Raw genomic sequence first — 18972 nt, forward strand, 5'->3', positions numbered from 1 at the left:
ATCCGCACCAGTATAGACTCCCAACCGGGGCAAATTCCTTTCGATCGCACTACACAAGTCATTGTGGCTTATAGTGACTTCTCTGCCTGAACACTCATATCTGAACTATTTGAGTCACAAGTGGCCCCTCAAAGACAATTGAAAATCGGAACATTCACGAATAAACACAATTGGCCTTTATTGATACCAGATAACTTTACTTGAGCCCCTATCCCCTGCCTCCATTTATTGGTTTAAATTACTGTATCAAGCCTTGTTCATTGTCCTATTTAAGTTTACATCTATTTACTATTTCCCCATTATCTTTGATATTATACTCCTTTCCTTAGTTCTATTGTGACTTATTGTGATTTTGTTGAATCATTTTTGGAGCGGTATTGTGGAGGCTTATTGTACTTGGCCCTACAGTGTTTCAGCGCAATCTGCTGACAGAATCGTTGTCTTTCACTCAGCACAACACAACCCAGGAGAGGCCTACTGCGAACACTGGCTTGAATCCCTCAAAGCGTGCCTGACGTGGTGGGAACGCACCTCAAGGACTTTTACATTACTTTTTGGACTTGTCCACTTTTTAATTTTTTTAGCTATTGTTAAATAAATAGTGTAGAACACCCTTCTGTCTCTGGTGTGTGTTTGGAAGGCCTACATATCTTATAACCACTCACTCATACAAACAGATACAAATGCAAGAACTGACTTATATTCATTTACATTTTAGTCATTTAGCAGACGCTCTTATCCAGAGCAACTTAGTTAGTGAGTGCATACATTTTCATACTGGCCCCCCGTGGGAATCAAACCCACAACCCTGGCGTTGCAAGCGCCATGCTCTACCAACTGAGCTACACGGGGCCTATTCACTTGTCCATTGTCCCATTCTTCAATCTGGTTTTCATATATTTTAGTTGATACACATGTAACGTGTCTGATACTGTACATTAATAAAATGTATTCACGCTGGACATGATACTTGAATAGATTTTTTGAACTTTTGAATCATAAACTAAGTGTTGTCTTGATAGTCTGCATGTTTAAGTTACCATAGTAGTTAGTAAAAGTTTGAAGACCAGTCTATGAAAGGTATTTTTTGTAAAAAAACAAAACATTCATAGTTTATACACAGCTTTATTGCATTTAGTCATCCCCCAAATTCGGCCATTGAAAGCCTTGACCGTTGTATCCTTCCTCGGAACGGCCTGCTGACAACATGTTGGCGTGTTTTTTTTATATGCTGCTCTAGAGTTCCATGGCACAGCAGACTCACCTGGGGACAGGGGGAAAGACGCATGATAATTTTTTATAAAAATCTGGGAGACTTTGAGGGAGGAGAGAGCATAAGTTGACGTGAGTACAGTAAATCCAACCCATGACCCTTCATTATATGCTATATCACACGGACAGCAATAGTGAAGGTACCATAAGTATACTATTACGAGCGGAGCCTACTTCTCTGTGCTCTGGAGAGACCGCAGATAGTTGGTCAGAAGGCTCTGGAGGTCCTTGGAATATTCTGTCTCTGTAGCACCTGGAGAGGGATGGACAGAAGTACTGAGTGTGGTTGAAAGAAAGAGCAAGATAGTTAACAAGTATTACATTGTTTATTATTGAGGACTAAGGGTGCCTTCAAATCAGACAAATGGATGTGTAAAAGACACCGCAACAAAATGGTTTTCGATGGGAGGAGTGTGTTGGGGGAGGCCCTAGCATGGTGTTGCGCTGTCTGTCAGAAAGGTTGCAAAGACATATCCATTGAAAACGTAGAGCCGTGTTTCTCCTAACCACAGCGCTGCGTCGGTCATGCATTTTGATTTGAAGGCAGCCTTACTCTGTGGTTCAAGTTGTGCCCCGGATGGGTTGAGATTTCACTTAAGATCCAATGGAATGGTCTAAAATGTGCAAATTCCACCCACCAGGGGCACCGGGCAATGTTAAACGAACTGGCCCACTCTCTCTGCTCTGACCCCTAAGCCATCACCTGTGACCTCCCATTGGCCCAGGGCCTCCGGTCTAACCCTCTAGTCAGTCTCTCTGACAGGAAGTTACTCCAGTAGACAGGTTTATGGTGCATAGGGCTTCTCCACTCATGAGTGGAGTATTAGTTATTCAAATAGTATCGGTAGGGACCTAGACCTATAACCGAAAGGTGGCTGCATGGATTAGCAAAAGCCACAGTTTTTTAAACAGTGTACAGGTTTTTGTTCCAGCACTCTACGAACACTTCACTCAACTAATTGTAGTCTAAATTTAAAACCATGATTAGTTTAATGAGATGTTTGTGCTAGGCAGGAATAAAAACGTGCACACAGTTCAGTCCCCTGGGACTAGGGTTGCAAAAATCCAGTAACTTTTCCAAAATCCCCAGGTTTTCCAGAAATCCTGGTTGCTTCCAGATTTCCTGTTTATTCCCTCCTGATACCAGGAATATTCCAACCGGGTTTTCTGGAAAACAAGAGAATTTTGGGAAAGTTAGCAGATTTTTGCAACTACCTGGGACAGAAATCACCCACGTCTGTATTACAGAACGAGCTCCCTAAGTAACAATAAGATGACAATTCTGCATGATATAGATAATTGCCAAAATAAAGGAAACCGCAACATAAAGCGTCAATAGGGCATTGGGTCACCACGAGCCAGAAAAGCTTCAATGATCCATAGATTCTACAACTGTCTGAACTCTATAGGAAGGATGCGACACCATACTTCCACAAGAAATTCCATCCTTCGCTGTTTTGTTGATGGTGGTGGAAAACGCTGTCTCAGGCGCTGCTCCAGAATCTCCCATAAGTGTTCAATTTGGTTGAGATCTGGTTACTGAGATGGCCATGGCATTTCGTTTACATCGTTTTCATGCTCATCAAACCATTCAGGCACTCGTGCCCTGTGGATGGGGGCATTGTCATCCTATGGATATAGTATTCTTGGGTATGACACTACAAGCTTGGCACACCTGTATTTGGAGAGTTTCTCCCATTCTTCTCTGAAGATCCTCTCTAGCTCTGTCAGGTTGGATGGGGAGCGTTGCTGCACAGCTATTTTCAGGTCTCTCCAGAGATGTTCGATTGGGTTCAAGTCCGGCCTGTGGCTGGGCCACTCAAGGACATTCAGAGACTTGTCCCGAAGCCAATCCTGCGTTGTCACCTGGAATACATTTCAATTAACAGGTGTGCCTTCTTACAAGTTAAATTGTGGAATTTCTTTCCTTAATGCGTTTGAGCCAATCACTTGTGTTGTGACAAGGTAGGGGTGGTATACAGAAGATAGCCCTATTTGGTAAAAGACCAAGTCCATATTATGGCAAGAACAGCTTAAATAAGCAAAGAGAAACGACAGTCCATCATTACTTTAAGACATGAAGGTCAGTCAATACGGAACATTTCAAGAACTTTAAACGTTTCTTCAAGTGCAGTCGCAAAAACCATCAAGCGCTATGATGGAACTGGCTCTCATGAGGACCGCCACAGGAATGGAAGACCCAGATTTACCTCTTCTGCAGAGGATAATTTCATTAGTTACCAGCCTCAAATTGCCGCCTAAATAAATGCTTCAGAGTTCAAGTCACAGACACATCTCAACATCAACTGTTCAGAGGGGACTGTGTGAATCAGGCCTTCATGGTCGAATTGCTGCAAAGAAACCACTACTAAAGGACACCAATAATAAGAAGAGACTTGCTTGGGTCAAGAAACACGAGCAATGGACATTAGACCGGTGGAAATGTGTCCTTTGGTCTGGAGTCCAAATTGGAGATTTTTGGTTCCAACCGTCGTGTCTTTGTGAGACGCGTGTGGGTGAACGGATGATCTCCGCATGTGTAGTTCCCACCGTAAAGCATGGAGGAGGAGGTGTTATGGTGTGGTGGTGCTTTGCTGGTGACACTGTCTGTGATGTATTTAGAATTCAAGTCACACTTAACCAGCATGGCTACCACAGCATTCTGCAGTGATACGCCATCCCATCTGGTTTGGGCTTAGTGGGACTATCATTTGTTATTCAACAGGACAATGACCCAACACACCTCAAGGCTGTGTAAGGGCTATTTTACCAAGAAGGAGAGTGATGAAGTGCTGCATCAGATGACCTGGCCTCCACAATCCCCCGACATCAACCCAATTGAGATGGTTTGGGATGAGTCGGACGGCAGAGTGAAGGAAAAGCAGCCAACAAGTGCTCAGCATATGTGGGAACTCCTTCAAGACTGTTGGAAAAGCATTCCAGGTTCTTGCATCGTTCCCATGAAACGTGTATAGAACATTTATCTTACATTCTGAGAACATAGCAACCATTTTCTGTGTATGTTTGGTGGGACGTTGATGGAATATTCTCCTAACCCTCAGAAAACAGGCCACTCAAACATTAGGGGAACATTACGGGTAACATAAAAAAACTTTATTTCTCCCTAGAATTGTTATCTGGGCCAGATAACGAGTCACTCAGTGATGTGCATTAACCACAGGTTCCGAGCTACCAGCTCCAGCTCCCTGGATATAATATCAGCAACCCAAAATGAGAGGAACTGCGATACCAGAGATAACGACAGAGATCATTCAAACCAGGAGGAGTAACAGGAAGCTGAGATACGTCAGGAAATGGTTTACAAGCTGTGGTAAGCCCACATTAACATGTTCTTGGAGGGGTATTTCCTCTCTCAATGGTAAACAGCAGTCCTCCCGGTGTAGCATTAGGCAAAAACAACTGCGACAAAGTAGCTTTCACCACTTGGTTTCAAGGCCTTCCAGTCCCCACACACTCACTGGTGTACACACTACAGCAAACTATCTTTTCTGACCATCAGTAGACATCATTTAGAACTCGGCTCGCCATTTCGGGGACTCTTTCTGTCCGAGCCACAACCACTAACTTCCCCTACATACTCATCTGGGGCGGATGGGACTTTGAAATCCAATTAAGAAATTAAGTTATTCTCTCAATTTGGCAGCGATGTTAATTTCCTTCTGGCCTGCGGATTTTGGGAGCTGAAAACTTAATAAGAAGGTGGTTGTGAAAATTACTGGATTTAGGGACACACATGTAGGCCTATCACCCATGGAGCATGGGTCTGAGCAGGTAAAATGGGACAAGGGAAGGGGAATCTTCCCTTGTCTGCACATAAAGTAAATCAGACTAACCTGTTATATTCTGTTTCAATTAGGTGGAGCAGCCTTTTGTTTGAGCAAGCAATCAAACATGATACTTGTTTCACATGCAGATTGCAGTACAATTTATAATTTGCAAACAAGAGATATTGAGGAAGATCATTTGTTTCTTGAACTGATCCAAATGCTGGCTCGACCAGTCCTGGTTTGGAATAGCCTTGGGAGAATCAAACAGGCGCTTTTTCAAATCAAATCAAACTTTATTTGTCACGTGCCGAAAACAACAGGTGTAGACCTTACCGTGAAATGCTTACTTACAAGCCCTTAACCAACAATGCAGTTCAAGAAAGAGTTAAGAAATTATTTACCAAATAAACTAAAGTAAAAAGTAACAATAAAATAACGAGGCTATATACAGGGGGTACTGGTACCGAGTCAATGTGCAGGGGTACAGGTTAGTCGAGGTAATTTGTACATGTAGGTAGGGGTAAAGTGACAATACATTGATAATAGACAGCAGGTAGCAGCAGTGTGAAAACAAATGGAGGTGGGGGGGAGGGGGGTCAATGTAAATAGTGTGGGTGGCCATTTGATTAATTGTTCAGCAGTCTTATGGCTTGGGGGTAGAAGCTGTTAAGGAGCCTTTTGGTCCTAGACTTGGCGCTCCGGTACCGCTTGCCGTGCGGTAGCAGAGAGAACAGTCTATGACTTGGGTGACTGGAGTCTTTGACAATGTCTTGTGCTTTCCTCTGACACCGGCTTGTATATAGGTCCTGGATGGCAGGAAGCTTTGCCCCAGTGATGTACTGGGCAGCACGCCCTACCCTCTGCAGCGCCTTACAGTCAGATGCCGAGCAGTTGTCAATTTTCATCATAGGTACACGTCAACTATGACAGACAAAATGAGATTTTTTTTCTCCAGAAAATCACATTGTAGGATTTTTAATGAATTTATTTGCTAATTATGGTGGAAAATAAGTATTTGGTAAATAACAAAAGTTTCTCAATACTTTGTTATATACCCTTTGTTGGCAATGACACAGGTCAAACTTTTTCTGTAAGTCTTCACAAGGTTTTCACACACTGTTGCTGGTATTTTGGCCCATTCCTCCATGCAGATCTCCTCTAGAGCAGTGATGTTTTGGGGCTGTCGCTGGGCAACACAGACTTTCAACTCCCTCCAAAGATTTTCTATGGGGTTGAGATCTGGAGACTGGCTAGGCCACTCCAGGACCTTGAAATGCTTCTTACGAAGCCACTCCTTCGTTGCCCGGGTGGTGTGTTTGGGATCATTGTCATGCTGAAAGACCCAGCCACGTTTCATCTTCAATGCCCTTGCTGATGGAAGGAGGTTTTCACTCAAAATCTCACGATACATGGCCCCATTCATTCTTTCCTTTACACAGATCAGTCGTCCTGGTCCCTTTGCAGAAAAACAGCCCCAAAGCATGATGTTTCCACCCCCCATGCTTCACAGTAGGTATGGTGTTCTTTGGATGCAACTCAGCATTCTTTGTCCTCCAAACACAAAAAGTTATATTTTGGTTTCATCTGACCATATGACATTCTCCCAATCCTCTTCTGGATCATCCAAATGCACTCTAGCAAACTTCAGACGGGCCTGGACATGTACTGGCTTAAGCAGGGGGACACGTCTGGCACTGCAGGATTTGAGTCCCTGGCGGTGTAGTGTGTTACTGATGGTAGGCTTTGTTACTTTGGTCCCAGCTCTCTGCAGGTCATTCACTAGTTCCCCCCGTGTGGTTCTGGGATTTTTGCTCACCGTTCTTGTGATCATTTTGACCTCACGGGGTGAGATCTTGCGTGGAGCCCCAGATCGAGGGAGATTATCAGTGGTCTTGTATGTCTTCCATTTCCTAATAATTGCTCCCACAGTTGATTTCTTCAAACCAAGCTGCTTACCTATTGCAGATTCAGTCTTCCCAGCCTGGTGCAGGTCTACAATTTTGTTTCTGGTGTCCTTTGACAGCTCTTTGGTCTTGGCCATAGTGGAGTTTGGAGTGTGACTGTTTGAGGTTGTGGACAGGTGTCTTTTATACTGATAACAAGTTCAAACAGGTGCCATTAATACAGGTAACGAGTGGAGGACAGAGGAGCCTCTTAAAGAAGAAGTTACAGGTCTGTGAGAGCCAGAAATCTTGCTTGTTTGTAGGTGACCAAATACTTATTTTCCACCATAATTTGCAAATAAATTCATTAAAAATCCTACAATGTGATTTTCTGGATTTTTTTTTCTCAATTTATCTGTCATAGTTGACATGTACCTATGATGAAAATTACAGGCCTCTCTAATCTTTTTAAGTGGGAGAACTTGCTGACTAAATACTTTTTTTCCCCACTGTAAGCATGATTTATCATATACTATGCCAGGGGTGTATTAATTACGGAAACCGTTTACTGTTTAAGAACCAAACAGAAGCAAACAGCAAAACAAGTGTTTCTATTGGACAAATTCAGGTAGGTCCCTAAGGCTGTTGCGGTGACCGTATTACCGCCACACCGGCAGTCATGACCGCAGTAAAATTCAACGTTACCGTTGAGTCACAGTAATCTCCTTCTACGCACATGCTTTGGTAGTCCCCAACTTGCTAACTACCATCAGGTCCTAATGGCCTGGTACTCAGGGCTTTATTGTCCCTCTAACCACTCTGATATCAACGCAAATGCAATCGAAAATCACATCAAACACTTATCAAAACAGTAGGCCTATCATACTTATAAAACTCACCTCACTGTGATAATCAAGTTGAAGAAAGAAGTGCAACAGCAGGTTGAAACAGTGTAAAACATGGTTATTGTGGATGTTGTTTCAAAGCCTAACAGAACAAAAAGGACAGCACTTTCTAAGGTGATGATTAATTCAAAAACATCCATATGCTTATGCAAGGCTTATGAGCCCAAGCCCGAAACAAAAAAACGGAATTAAAATTATGATTGTGCCATTATACAATACATAGCCTACCGCACATTATGCATGGAAGAAAAACATAAAACAAAACTGATTTAAGATATATTTGGTACATAGTTGGTCTAGCCTACACGCCAAAATTAAACAAATTTGAGTAATCGCCTTTGAGTGTGGACTGTTATTATGCATACTGGATGGGCTGGTTACCTTACGCTCCAAAATGTCTATACATGAGTCTGGTAGAGGACATAGCCCTAGGCGATGCTGTTGGTTTATTGATTATGTATACATCTGGCCCTTCATTGGACACTGTGTTAACAAACCTCCAAACGAGCTTCAATGCCATACAACATTCCTTCCGTAGCCTCCAACTGCTCTTAAACGCTAGTAAAACTAAATGCATGCTCTTCAATCGAACGCTGCTTGCACCCGCCCGCCCAACTAGAATCACTACTCTCGGCGGGTCTGACTTAGAATATGTGGACAACTACAAATACCTAGGTGTCTGGTTAGACCGTAAACTCTCCTTCCAGACTCACATTAAGCATTTCAATCCAAATTAAAATTTTGAATCGGCATCCTATTTTGCTTCAAAGCCTCCTTCACTCATGCTGCCAAACATGCCCTCGTAAAACGGACTATCCTACCGATCCTCAAAATAGCCTCCAACACTCTACTTAGCAATTTGGATGTAGTCTATCACAGTGCCATCCGTTTTGTCACCAAAGCCCCATATACTACCCACCATTGTGACCTGTACGCTCTCGTTGGCTGGCCCTCACTACATATTCGTTGCCAAACCCACTGGCTCCAGGTCATCTATAAATCACTGCTAGGCAATTCCCCACCTTATCTTAGCTCATTGGTCACCATAGCAACACCCACCCGTAGTAAGCGTTCCAGCAGGTATATCTCACTGGTCATCCCCAAAGCCAACACCTCCTTTGGCCACCATTCCTTCCAGTTCTCTGCTGCCAATGACTGGAACAAACTGCAACAATCTCTGAAGCTGGAGACTCTTATCTCCCTCACTAACTCTAAGCATCAGTTGTCAGAGCAGCTTACTGATCACTGCACCTGTACACAGCCCATCTGTAATTAGCCCGCCCAACTACCTCATCCCCTTATTGTTATTTATTTTGCTAATTTGCACCCCAGTATCTCTATTTGCACATCATCTTCTGCACATCTATCACTCCAGTGTTAATACTAAATTGTAATTATTTTGCACTATGGCCTATTTATTGCCTTACCTCCATAACTTACTACATTTGCACACACTGTATATAGATTTTCTATTGTGTTTTTGACTCTACGTTTTGTTTATCCCATATGTAACTCTGTGTTGTTGTTGTTTTTATCGCACTGCTTTGCTTTATCTTGGCCAGATCACAGTTGTAAATGAGAACTTGTTCTCAACTGGCTTACCTGGTTAAATAAAGGAGAAATAAAAAATAATTGTAAAAAATGCAGGGCGGCTTAGTTAGCCTACAATTAGTGAATTTGTATTTGATTTAGAGTAGCCTAGTAATAGGCTCAATTAATTATTGTCATAATTAATTGAGTGACACATTACCTTCAGCTATACAGAATCTCTCACCACCATGCATTTCCATCTCCTCCTCTCGCTCCTTTATTCCTTTCTTCAGCGCGCAGACGGACAGTTTAGTGAAATATGTTTCGTTGCGAAAACATTTTACTATTGATGTTCCCGAACAGATTTCACTTGTTTTCCCAAATCAAGCACTGGGTAGCAGCAGGAACAAGGTTTGAGAGCCCATGACATACAGAGTTTGGGTGGAATATCACCTGTCTGGCAGCAAGACCATGCTCCTCAAACAGTGGTTGATGCGGAGTGAAAGTGTTCTTATACACTATATACAAAAGTATGTGGACACCCCTTCAAATTAGTGGATTCAGCTATTTCAGCCACACCCATTGCTGACAGGTGTATAAAATCTAGCACACAGCCATGCAAACTCCATAGACAAACATTGACAGTAGAATGGCCTTACTGAAGAGCTCAGTGACTTTCAACGTGGCACTGTCTTAGTTTGCCACCTTTACAACAAGTAAGTTCGTCAAATTTCTGCTGCGCTAGAGCTACCCCGGTCAACTGTAGGTGCTGTTATTGTGAAGTGGAAACGTCTAGGAGCAACAATGGCTCAGCCGTGAAGTGGTAGGCCACACAAGCTCACTGAACGGGACCGCCGAGTGCTGAAGCACATAACGTGTCAAAATCGTCTTTCCTCGGTTGAAACACTCACTACCTAGTTCCAAACTGCCTCCAGAAGCAACGTCAGCACAAGAACTGTTCGTTGGGAGCTTCATGAAATGGGTTTCTATGGCCGAGCAGCCACACACAAGCCTAAGATCACCATGCGCAATGCCAGGCATCAGCTGGAGTGGTGTAAAGCTCGCCGCCATTGGACTCTGGAGCAGTGGAAACGCGTTCTCTGGAGTGATGAATCACGCTTCACCATCTGGTAGTCCGACAGACAAATCTGGATTTGGCAGATGCCAGTAGAACGCTACCTGCCCGAATGTATAGTGCCAACTGTAAAGTTTGGTGGAGGAAGAATAATGGTCTGGGGCTGTTTTTCATGGTTCGGTATAGGCCCCTTAGTTCCAGTGAAGGGAAATCTTAACGCTACAGCATACAATGACATTCTAGACGATTCTGTGCTTCCAACTTTGTGGCAACAGTTTGGGGAAGGCCCTTTCCTGCACAAAGCGAGGTCCATACAGAAATGGTTTGTCGAGATCGGTGTGAAAGACCTTGACTGGCCTGCACAGAGCCCTAACCTCAACCCCATCAAACTAAAGTTTAAATTGAGAATAGTCTGATGGGTGAAAATATGATCACTTGACAAGAGAACAGCTGTGCACCCTGAGGCAAGGAACAGAACGCAAGCTTTTGTTGATACTTTCTCAAATCATCAATAGCCTATAGTCACATCATGCAGCCCATATATGTTTTGATTTCTAAGGCATTCTAAGGTTTGTATAATTCACAACTAAAGTTGCCAAATAACTCTAAATCTAGCATATAGGACCTGTGTGAAATGATTAACATCGCCACTTCATATGCGCACTCACTAATGGGAAAAAAATCATTTATATTTTATTAAGCTAAATTAAATTATATTCTTCTCACTATTTCATCTGAAAAAATAATGGCATGGGACTTATAAGCATATCTTGTCAGCTAAATTAACAAGCCTATACAGCCTATGGCATGGGAGCATAGCCAGATAACATAGGCCTACAGTAGGCAAACCCATATTCTGTTCTTCTGAAATACATTTTCCTTATATCATAATATTTATTTAGATCTGACTAAAATAGATAATGGATTTATTGTGATGGTGTATATTAAATAGATGTATTAGACTTTTTCTAAATGTAGATGTTCCAAAGGTGCGCATCGGCTTGTATGTGTGGAGGCCTGGAGATGCTAAACGTGTTTATGTTAATTAACGGTCAATTACCATGAGACCGGTAGTCTTTTGCGTGACATTATTAACCTGCTGACAACATTTCATGACCGCCACAGCCCTATCGAAGGTCCCTCCCCGTTCCGTTTGCTTCCGTTTTAATAAAAGTTTTGCAACAGGATCGGCGGGATGAATACGTCCCTGCAGAAAACCTAGAAGGCTAGCATAGCTCTGTTGTCTCTGAATCAAGAAGGTCATCATTCATAGGTCTACTAAATTACATCGAATTGTGAATGGTACTATGCCGCCACTTAGCGGCCATTTGAAGATAATTTACTCTTAGAACACGCAGGGCAAGTGGTACCGATGCACCAAGTCTGGAACCAACAGGACCCTGAACAACTTCTACCCCAAGCCATACGACTGCTAAATAGTTAAATAGTTCACCAAACAGCTACCCCAGACTATCTGTATTGACCGACCCTTTTTGCACTAACCTTTTTGACTGATCACATACGCTGCTGCTGCTGTTCATTATCTGTCACTTTATTCCTAGTTATATGACCTTATCTACCTCAATTACCTCGTACCCCTGCACATCGACTCGGTACTGGTACCCCGTGTATATAGCCAAGTTATCGTTACTCATTGTGTATAATTATTAACGTGTTGTTACATGTTTTACTTTTCAATTATTTATCTATTTTCTATCTCTGCATTGTTGGGAAGGGCCCGTAGGTAAGCATTTCACTGTAGTCTACACTTGTTGTTTACGAAGCATGTGACGAATACAATTTAAAAAATGTATTTTTACCAACTTCAAAGCAACTAGCTAGGTAAACTACTCCTAAGCTACACAAGGCGTCAAAGTTTGCAAACTAACGTTAGCTAGCTATCACTCACCTCTTTCGCAGTCGCTGTGCTTTCAATACCCAGTAGACCATACAGGTCCATCTGCAAAAGGTCTTTCGCCGTCTTTCCTGTCATTGTATCTTTATTTATTACAATATAATACCAAAACAAACGTACTATCAACGTCCTAAAGATGTTTGTTGTTGTAGCATTTGGGTTGGACGTTTATTCTTCTTCTTCAGTGGGGTTTATCAGCAGTCGGCATCCAACGTTATGGTGCATTACCGCCACCTACTGTACTGGAGTGTGGGCCAGAGACAGGGAGAAATTAAATCCTACCTGCCAACCACGTTTCTACTAAAAAGATAACAAAATATTTTAGACTATATCTAATGACGTTCTACTCAATATACTATTTAAACTAATAACTGTATCCCCTTCATACTAGATCTCATCCTCTCTCTTTCCCTCTGATACTGCCCACACTGTAGCAATACATGCGCCACGGTCTCTATTTCCTGACAATAATCACACTTTCCTGATGGATGCTTTCCTATCACATTTAATGTCTTATTCAACTGGCTGTGTCCCACCCTTAATCTTGTAAAAATAGCCTCCTCTCTTCTTTCCCTTCATGCCGTCCTCCCCTCCCCGACTTTCCTCTGTACTTGAAATAAATGCCTTCCCTTATTATCTCTATTCCACTGCTCCTGCCATCTCTGCACCATCACGGTATATATCAGTCTTTTTGCCTCTGCCTTGCTCATTGAAATTTCAACATCAACATACCCACTACTAAGTGCTTGTTTAACCTGTTCATCTACTGCCTCGTTCCCCTCCACCCCCACATGGACTGGGACCCAAATAATTCTTATCTGAATACCCATCTGTTGAATCCTGCCATGGGTTTGTAGCACCTCATAAAGCAGGTATTGTCTGCTATGTGAGCTAAAGGACTGGAGACTCATTAACACTGCACATGAATCAGAGCAAATAACTACTCTGTCTTGTTTGACTTCCTCCACCCACTGCAAGGCCAACAGTATGGCCATCAGCTCCACCGTATATACAGCCAGATTATCTGTAATACGTTTCCTGACTTCCACCCCACATTCCTGCACTACAAATGCTGACCCAGTATGTCCTGTCCTTGGATCTTTTGAACCATCTGTGTAAATGGCCACAAAATCCTGATACACAGTTTCCAGACATCTCTTAAAGAAATCAGCTGGATCAACACCCTCCCTATCTTTCTGTAGTCTCTCCAACACTTCTAGATCAACTACTTGAAGCGGGAGTAGCCATAGTGGATTTAGAGGAATAACTACAGTTGGACTAAACTCCCTTCCATACAGTCCCATCTCCTTCGACTGGGAATTACCAACCCACCCAAAGCTCGTGTTCTGTCTTCGCTCATGTTCCCAACATGCCTGTAAAATCCTTTTCGCAGGATGAGACACCCCATGTCCTTGTAGGTTGACCCAATAATTAATTGCCAGCTGCTGTCTCCTAATCTGCAATGGCATATCCCCCATCTCCACCTGTAATGCAGCCACTGGGGATGTCCGAAACGCCCCACTACATATTCTGAGTCCTTGCCCCTGTATGACATCTAGCCTTTCCAGTGAGGTCCGGGCTGCCGAACCATATGCTATACTGAAGGCCCCCACCCTCTCCAAGTTTCTCCCATATAACCTCAAGCATACCTTATCTCCCACCTTCCTCCTGGTAAAGAACACTGTTTGAGTTTTCTCTACAGAGAACCTGCTTCCCCACATTAATGCCCACCGCTCTACCTCATCAATTGCTTCCTGTACCTTCCTGACTATGTATGGCACATTTCTTCCCCTCTTCCATAAGGCCCCATCATCTGCAAATAACGACCTCCCTACATCCGGCTGTACCAGAGAGTAAACATCATTGATCATGATTGAGAACAACAGAGGACTAATCACACTCCCCTGTGGTGTACCGTTATCCACCAAGTAGCTGCCTGATAAAGACTTCCCCACCCTCACTTGGATAGACCTTCCAAACAGGAAATCCTTTATCCAGTTGTACGTTCTTCCTCCTACCCCTATAATATCAAGCTTGATTAACAACCCCTCCTTCCACATCATATCATAAGCCTTCTCCACATCAAAAAAGACAGCTACAACAGTCTCTTTGTTCACCTGAGCCTTCCTGACCTCTGCTTCTAAGCAGAGCACTGGATCCATAGTTCCCCTACCCTTCCTCAACCCACTCTGATGTGGCGTTACTAGCCCTCTGCTCTCCAGGAAGTACGTTAGCCTCTCCGTAATCATACGTTCCATAATCTTACATACATGTGATGTTAAAGCTATTGGCCGATAGCTTGTTGGCTTCGTTGGATCCTTCCCGGGCTTCCGGATTGGTACCACTACTGCCTCCTTCCAACTTCCTGGTAGTTTCCCCTCCTCCCACACTCTGTTGTACAACACCAATACCTTATCCAGTGCCTCATCACTAAGATGGGCCAACATAACATAGCACACCTCATCTTTCCCAGGTGAAGTTAACCCAGCCTTACCTATTGCTCTTTTCACCTCCGCACTGGTAAATGGTGCATTCAACGCATCATTTACATCCTCCCTCCTTTCCAGCACTCCAGGGTGCTCCTCTCTCGTGTTCTCTCTCCCCCTCTGCCCCTCCTCTGACATATCTGCGGAGCTATGCACTTGGACAAATGCTTTGGCCATCATCTCTGCTTTCTCCTCATCTGTTACTGCCACATCCTCCCCACTCGTCAACACTGGATAATCCCACTCTCTTCTGACCCCACTCATCCTCTTAATCATCCCCCACACTTCTCCCACAGGTGTCGCCCTTCCAATGGTGTCACAGAACCGATGCCAACATGACCTCTTTGCCTGACGGATAGTTCTCCTCACCATGGCCCTGCTTATACTGAATCAGATGTTGGAAGTTCAGTATTCAGTACTCTAAATGCCCTGTTCCTACTCCTCACCATTGCCCCATATTCCTCCGTCCACCATGGGACTGCTTTCCTCCTCCTCCTCCCTGAACTCTTAGGTATAGCCTCAGTAGCTGCCCCCACTAAAGCTGTTCTCACCCAGTAATTCATACTATCTACATCCCCTGTCATATCCACCCAAGCCATCACCTGCTCACTCAGCTCCTGAAACTGACCCCACTTTGCCCTTCCAAACACCCACCTGCCTACTCGATCCACTAACACCTCCTCTTCCCTCCGGCCTACTGTGCATACCATTGGGTAATGATCACTCCCTACTGTCGACTCCTCCCATACCTCCCACTCACATATTCCTGCCATCGCACTACATACCAGTGGCCATTATTTTCACATTAGAGATGTAGTTAAAGTGCACTACACATAATTTATTATGGTCTCGCATGATTATTGTGAAATAAAAAATTTAAGTATTGACCTTTGCAAGCATGTTGATTATATGTGTTTTATTGTGGCAAATTCAAATAATTTTGCTGACTTTAGAGTGATCAATTTCAAATATCATTGTTATATTAAAATGTTGTAAATAATGAACAAATATTACATTTTTGGAGTCAATGTGTTATATGCAAATTGTACCAGACTGCTCATTCTAATATGGTTAGTTGGTAGAAGATGGCGCTTGCAATGCCAGGATATTGGTTTCGATTCCAGGGACCACCTGAACGTGAAATGAATGCCAAATGACTGTAAGTTGCATTGGATAAAAGCATCTGCTAAATGGCATATATTATATTAACATACATGTGAAAAAACTGTAAAACAAGGGTAACAGAGGGGGTACATTCATGAACATTTCATATGGTTTATTATGGCATAATACGCTCTGGTTTCACTTTTGTATATCCGGATGTGGGCTTGCAGAAGAAGACAATGCAGCCATTTCCCTGTACATCCCATTGTTGCAGCATTTCCTGAGTGGCTGAGAGGTGATAAGAGGAGTCTAATATGGGCTAGTGTGATAGGGACTAGTCCTGACATGTTAGAGTAATTTCAATAACCTCTCATTTTCTGGAACAAAACCCAAACATGCACCCTCAAAACACATCAGAACATAATTTGGAACATCCTTGGGGAAATGTTGGCAGTCTTCTTTCAGACCTAAAATCCCAAGGGATGCTCTTCAAAGTTAACATGTTATTCTTAGAAACGTCCGGTGAATAGTTTGAAAACCCAGTCTTGTAGTAATGGACTGAAAATCTACTCCAACTTTCTAAGGATGACAGAATTCATGTAGAAGAAATTCTAACTTAATAGTATAGTCCCTTATAGTATGTCACTTCAGTTTATTTAGTAAATATTTTCTTAACTCTTATTTTTCTTAAAACGGCATTGTTGGTTAAGGGCTTGTAAGTAACGGTAAGGACTACACCTGTTGTATACAGAACATGTGACAAATTACATTTGATTTGATCTTTCTCCATACCATGTGTATTTAAATGCAAGAGGCCCTGTTCGTGTCTATCCAGGTAGTGAGCTGGGCATCACCAGCCTCAGACATTGTATTGTGATGAGCCCCACTGTCTTTCTTTCAACCTAATGGTTTACTGTAGGCCTACTGTAATCTATATGACCATCTGCCTTGATTATGAATGCATTAAAGTTAATTAATTACTAACTGTAAGTCGCTCTGCATAAGAGCGTCTGCTAAATGACTAAAATGTAAAACATTTAATTATTCAGCTCGTAGTGTAGGCCTATACTGCCCTAGAAAGGTAAAGAGCAGTAACTTCGCAAACAGCGAGACTGAGAAAAATGGTTTTAAAGTTTTTTTGCTGTCCAGCCAAATATGGTGTAGGTAGATAAGTGATGATGCACTAATGTATTATATTATTATGAAGTCATTTTATGCATATCAACCATGACCACTGATCTGACCTATGACCCCTAAAATGTTGTTACTACACTCTGCCATTGTATGACCTTAAACGAATATATGGGTAATGCAGAAGCAAAATGCATTTTTTAACAAAATGTTTAAAAAAGGTATAATCTTTGTAAATGATATCATCCGTAGGACTGGTGGAGTTATGTCGCACATGCAGCTAACAAAAACATATGGAAATGTCTGCTCTACCCAAAATTACAACCAAATAATTGCAGCCTTACCGCAAAAATGGAAGAGGAAAGTGGAAGGAGGAGAAAGTAAGGAACTTGTCTGTCGGCCTTGCATTAAAGAACATAATTGGTTAAGGAAAACTGCGATAAATAAAAAAGTATATCAGTTTCATTTAAGGACCAAAGGATTGACAGCCATCCCATACTCCTGAGTGGCGCAGTGGTCTAAGGCACTGCATCGCAGTGCTAACTGTGCCACTAGAGATCCTGGTTCGAATCCAGGCTCTGTCGCAGCTGGCCGCGACCGGGAGACTCATGGGCGGTGCACAATTGGTCCAGGGTAGGGGAGGGAATAGCTGGCAGGGATGTAGCTCAGTTGATAGAGCATGGCGTTTGCAACGCCAGGGTTGTGGGTTCGATTCCCACGGGGGGCCAGTATAAAAAAATATGTATTCACTAACTGTAAGTCGCTCTGGATAAGAGCGTCTGCTAAATGACTAAAATGTAAATGTATATAGATTGCAAAATAGTTGGGAAGAGATTTTTGACGTACCGATCCCATGGCATAGTGTTTATGAACTGATACGCAAAACGACACCGGATTCAAAACTTAGAATCTTTCAATTTAAATTATTATATAAAATTCTTGCTACCAATAGAATGTTATTTATATGGGGGATACAATCTTCACAGCTCTGCAGATTTTGCTGCGAAGAGACAGAATCATTAGATCATTTGTTTTGGTACTGTCCATTTATAGCTTGTTTTTGGACACAGGTCCAGGAATGGCTAAAGGATTGCAATATTTACCTGGAGCTAACCCTGCAGATAGCACTACTGGGTGATCTGAAAAGTCATAGTCAATTGATCAATAACATAATAATACTATTAGCAAAAAATTTTATTTTCAATTCACAATCTGTAGAAACAATGAGAATAGAAAGGTTCAGAACTTTTGTAAGAAATCACAGTACAGTTGAAATATACAGTGGGGAGAACAAGTATTTGATACACTGCCGACTTTGCAGGTTTTCCTACTTACAAAGCATGTAGAGGTCTGTAATTTTTATCATAGGTACACTTCAACTGTGAGAGACGGAATCTAAAACAAAAATCCAGAAAATCACATTGTATGATTTTTAAGTAATTAATTTGCATTTTATTGCATGACATAAGTATTTGAGTACATAAGTACCTACCAACCAGAAAGAATTCCGGCTCTCACAGACCTGTTAGTTTTTCTTTAAGAAGCCCTCCTGTTCTCCACTCATTACCTGTATTAACTGCACCTGTTTGAACTCGTTACCTGTATAAAAGACACCTGTCCACACACTCAATCAAACAGACTCCAACCTCTCCACAATGGCCAAGACCAGAGAGCTGTGTAAGGACATCAGGGATAAAATTGTAGACCTACACAAGGATGGGATGGGCTACAGGACAATAGGCAAGCAGCTTGGTGAGAAGGCAACAACTGTTGGCGCAATTATTTGAAAATGGAAGAAGTTCAAGATGACGGTCAATCACCCTCGGTCTGGGGCTCCATGCAAGATCTCACCTCGTGGGGCATCAATGATCATGAGGAAGGTG

At 42.6% G+C, this 18972-nt stretch overlaps 1 long non-coding RNA gene and 1 pseudogene across 1 annotated transcript; both read right to left on the reverse strand.

Moving 5' to 3' along the window:
* LOC121539745 overlaps positions 1 to 12568 on the reverse strand; it is an 85312-nt pseudogene extending 72744 nt beyond the window's left edge.
* LOC121539238 lies at positions 1106 to 2990 on the reverse strand. The gene is made up of 3 exons (XR_006657422.1): positions 2948 to 2990; positions 1447 to 1525; positions 1106 to 1264 (listed from the first exon to the last, which is right to left on the reverse strand). It is a non-coding gene; the product is annotated as an uncharacterized LOC121539238 (long non-coding RNA).
* Positions 12569 to 18972: the final 6404 nt, after the last annotated feature.

Source organism: Coregonus clupeaformis, chromosome 25 (assembly GCF_020615455.1).
Source record: "Coregonus clupeaformis isolate EN_2021a chromosome 25, ASM2061545v1, whole genome shotgun sequence".
Lineage (NCBI taxonomy): Eukaryota > Metazoa > Chordata > Actinopteri > Salmoniformes > Salmonidae > Coregonus > Coregonus clupeaformis.